Genomic DNA, 4,921 nt, shown 5'->3' on the forward strand with positions numbered 1-4,921 from the left:
TGCTGAGCACTTACTGCATTTGGCATGAGAAGCAGCGTGGTTCAGTGGAAAGAGCCCGGGCTTTGGAGTCAGAGGTCATGGGTTCAAATCCCGGCTCCTCCATCAGCTGTGTGACTTTGGGCAAGTCATTTAACTTCTCTGTGCCTCAGTTCCCTCATCTGTAAAATGGGGATTAAGACTGTGAGCCCCACATGGGACAACCTGATCACCTTGTATCCCCCCAGGGCTTAGAACAGTGCTTTGCACATAGTAAGCGCTTAATAAATTATCATTATTATTATTATTATTTGGCCCTGTCCCAAGCACTTGGGGGAGAACATTACAATGGAGTTGGTAGGCACGGTTCCTGCCCTCAGGGAGCTCACAGTCTAGCCAGGGAGGCCGACAGAATATACAAATAGGGAGGAAAAAGAAGGGGAAAATGGATACAGGGCTAAGTGCTTAAAGAATAGAGTGTGTAAATGTCTTTATACAGAAGAGCCAGATTGTGAGTTGTGGGTGTATGGAGCGCAAAGATGATGCAAAACAAAACCCCTGAGTTGGGAAGATATAACTTGAGAGGAAAAAAAAAATTAGGGAAGACCACCTGGAGGAGGAAGATTTCAGAAGGGCTTTGAATATCGGGTGAGCTGTGTTGTGGCAGGTTTTAAGAGGAAGGGAATACTTTGAAGGAAGAGGGGCATGAGGAAGGGGTCAGAAGTGGAAGAGTCAAGAATGGGGCCCAGTGAGATGGTGAGCTTGAGAGGAACACAGAGTTTGAGCTGGGGTATAGTGTGAGAAGGGAGCGGATCAGAGGGAGAAAGCTGAAGGGAAAAAGTAGATAAGATGGAAAGCTGAGGAACGGGGAGTCTCTCTTTGATGCAGAGAGGGGAAGCAAGCACCGGAGGTTTTTGAGAATTGGGGAAACTTGGCCAGGATGACATTTTTGAAAAATAATAATAATAATGATGGCATTTGTTAAGTGCTTACTATGTGCAAAGCAACGATCCCGAGGGCAGAGTGAAGTATGGACTGGAGAGGGGAGAGGTCGGAAACTTGATTTCTCTGGGAAAGGTGTGTTTGTGAATTTGTGGCCTAGGCAAAAGGCAAGTTGTCTAATAAACTAGAAATCGTGACCTTTAGATTGTGAACCCCTTAAGGGACAGAGACTGTATCCGATCATCTTAGTCTACAACGCCTAGCGCGTAATAAGCGCTTACCATAGCTACCTGCTGTTTTCTTTCCGTTCTCCAGAAACTGACAAAAAGGTTTGTCTTTCCCTCGCCATTTGTATCAGGTCCACCCCAGTAAATTCTCCGGATAATTCGGGGCAAAATCCAGATAATTCAGAAGAATCTGAGGCGGTGCATTAGAGATTACTAGTTCAAAAAAAAAGGACCCTGGACAACGCAGCCCTGCTGCTGTCTTTGTGGGGACGGGGAAGGGAAGCAGAAGCTTTTGTCATCTTGTACAGAGTAAATATTTATTTGTGTATTTAGTCCATCACTCAGGCAACAAGTCTTTATTGAGTACTCACAGCATGCACAGCGCTATTATTTATTATTTATTGCATTTATTTGCTTAATTTATGTGGGTGCCTGGCTCTTGCAATTGAGTTTTCTTCGCTTGCGCTACAGTTCTTTATATGAAAGCCTATAGTAGGGGTTTCCAAAGTTTTGGGTGGAGGAGCCTCAAATTAATTTTTTATGTTTCCCCCCGCCCCCATGCCATATAATTGGACAACGATGCTCTGTTAAATCAAGTCTTTTTTTCAGGGGACAAATTTTGAATAGATATTGGTATTGATTCAAATTTATTTCAATTAAACTTGGAAACAAATAGAAATTTCAGACGGCGGACATACGTTTTCAAAACAAATTTAATAGTGAAGGATCGTATCAAGAAACTATTTTTAAAAAGAGCAATCACAAGGAAAGTCAATATATAGACCAGAACTTAATCTTTTTTTCTAATGTATCTTACTTTGTAGAAAACAGGGGATTGGGAGATTTAGTCATCGTGTAGCCGAACCCATATTTCTTCTCCTGATTTTTGTGAGTCTTTCCTTCTTTCTTTAGGGAAACTACTTGGGGAAAAAACCCCTGCTAGAATGTAAACTTTCTGAGGGCAGAGATCATATCTACCAATTCTGATTGTATTGTACTTTCCCAAGAACTTAGTACAGGGTTTTGCACAGAGTAAGCACTCAATAAATATCATTCATTGATAGATGGATGGATTTAGCCCTTTCCAAGCCCATTTTAATTGTTGGTTTTCACTTTAAAACTAGCTTTAGGGCTCCCTTCCTGAATTAGAACTAGCGTGGTCACTGTCGTCATCAGGAGACGGGGGATTGACCCAGATGACCTTTAAAGTTTCTTCCAACTCTTGGTATCTGTGATGCTCAGGTTGTTTTTGGCCTCTAAATTTGCTGGTGAACATTTAAGATAATAATAATAATGATGGAATTTGTTAAGTGCTTACTATGTGTAAAGCACTGTTCTAAGCACTTGGGGGATACAAGGTGATCAGGTTGTCCCACGTGGGGCTCACAGTCTTAACCCCCATTTTACAGATGAGGTAACTGAGGCTCAGAGAAGTTAAGTGACTTGCCCAAGGTCACACAGCAGACATGTGGCGGAGCTGGGATTCGAACCCATGACCTCCGACTCCAAAGCCTGTGCTCTTTCCACTGAGCCACGCTGCTTCTCTTATCGCAATCAATCAGAAGCAGCATGGCCTAGTGGATAGAGCGTGGGCCTGGCTGTCAATCAATCAATCAATCGTATTTATTGAGCGCTTACTGTGTGCAGAGCACTGTACTAAGCACTTGGTAAGTACAAGTTGGCAACATATAGAGACGGTCCCTACCCAACAGTAGGCTTGCAGTCTAGACTGTGTCAGAGGTACCCGGGTCCTAATCCCAGCTCCGCCACTCGTCTGCTGTGTGACTTTGGGCAAGCCACTCCACTTCTCTTAGAACAGCACTTTGCACATAGTAAGCGCTTAATAAACGCTATCATTATTCTCTGGGCCTCAGTTACCTCATCTGTAAAATGGGGATTAAGACCGAGCCTCGTGCGGGACGGGGACTGTGACCACCCCAATCCGCTTGTGTCCAGCCCAGCGCTCAGTACAGTGCCTGGTACATAGTAAGCACTTAACAGATACCACAGTTGTTATCAATCAGCCCTTTGGATCTGAACAGGTTCCTCGAGGGCTGGACAGATGGCCGCCCCAGTGGGAAAACCCCATCAGGGGCTTCATCTTATCTGTTCTCGCAGCCGGGATCGTCCGCTGCCTGTCCTGCCCCTGAGGTGAGCCTCACCCTAGGCTCACTGAAGCAGCACGGCTCAGTGGAAAGAGCCCGGGCTTGGGAGTCTGAGGTCATGGGTTCGTATCCCAGCTCGGCCACATGTCTGCTGTGTGACCTTGGGCAAGTCACTTAACTTCTCTGAGCCTCAGTTACCTCATCTGTAAAATGGGGATTAAGACTGTGAGCCCCACGTGGGACAACTTAATCACCTTGTATCCCCCCCCCCAGCTCTTAGAACAGTGCTTTGCACATAGTAAGCGCTTAATAAATGTCATTATTATTATTATTGTTATTATCTGTAAAATGGAGATTCACTAATCGTCCTCCTTCCTACTTAGATTTTCTTGCATCTCCCCCAGAGCTTCGAGCAGTCCTTGACACATAGTAAGCACTTAACATGCATCACAATTATTATTATTAGGTCTACAAAGTATGTATCATTCTGATCGTACGTGGACGCTGTGCCAGCTACAAATAAATAATACTAATAATAATGGCACTTATTAAGCACTTACTGTGTGCAAAGCACTGTTCTAAGTGCTGGGGAGGTTACAAGGTAAAATGGGGATTAAGATTGTGAGCCCCACGTGGGGCAACCCGATCACCTTGTATTCCCCCCCAGCGCTTAGAACAGTGCTTTGCACACAGTAAGCGCTTAACAAATGCCATTATTATTATTATTATTATTATGGGGGGTATCTAGCAAGGGAAGAGGAATTCTGGTTGTCAGGGAGCCAGGGGTCTACCCCTGCCTAGTCTGGGGTCGGGGGGAGACTAGGGAGGAGAAGCTTGGGCCGGGGGTGGGAGGGGAGGGAGGACCTGACTCCCACCAGAAGCGGGATTCACCAAACTGTAGAACCCCAAGATAGGGAAGGGATTATGGCCGAACTTCCAGAGTGCTTCCGGGAAATCCAGTCATGCCCATCTCCCTAAATCCGCAGGTCCATATCCAAACATAATAATTATGGTACTTGCCAAGCCCTCACTTGGTGTCAAGCATTGCACCAGGCACTGGGGTAGATACAAGTTAATCAGGCTGGTTGCAGTCCCTGTCCCACTCTTTAATACCCATTTGACAGGGGAGGTAACCGAGGCCCAGAGAAGTTAAGTGACTTGCCCGTTAATCCACATTTTACAGATGAGGTAACCGAGGCCCCGAGAAGTTAAGTGACTCGCCTAATAATAATAATAATAATAATAATGATGATGGCATTTATTAAGCGCTTACTACGTGCAAAGCACTGTTCTAAGCACTGGAGAGGATACAAAGTGATTAGGTTGTCCCACATGGGGCTCGCAGACTTAATCCCCATTTTACAGACGAGGGAACGGAGGCCCAGAGAAGCCAAGTAACTTGCCCAAAGTCACCCAGCTGACAAGTGGCGGAGCCGGGATTTGAACCCATGACCTCTGGTTCCAAAGCCCATGCTCTTTCCACTGAGCCACGCTGCTTCTGGTTAAGGTGCCTAAGGTCACACAGCAGACATACGGAGGATCGGGGATTAGAATCCAGGTCCTTATGACTCCAAGGCCCACGGTGTAGACACTGGGCCAACCCAGGGGGTCGTACCCCACCAAGGGCAGCACCTCACTGCTTCTGGAAGCCGCCGCTCCGTTCATAGTTAA

This window comes from Tachyglossus aculeatus, chromosome 19 (assembly GCF_015852505.1).
Source record: "Tachyglossus aculeatus isolate mTacAcu1 chromosome 19, mTacAcu1.pri, whole genome shotgun sequence".
Taxonomy (NCBI): Eukaryota; Metazoa; Chordata; class Mammalia; order Monotremata; family Tachyglossidae; genus Tachyglossus; species Tachyglossus aculeatus.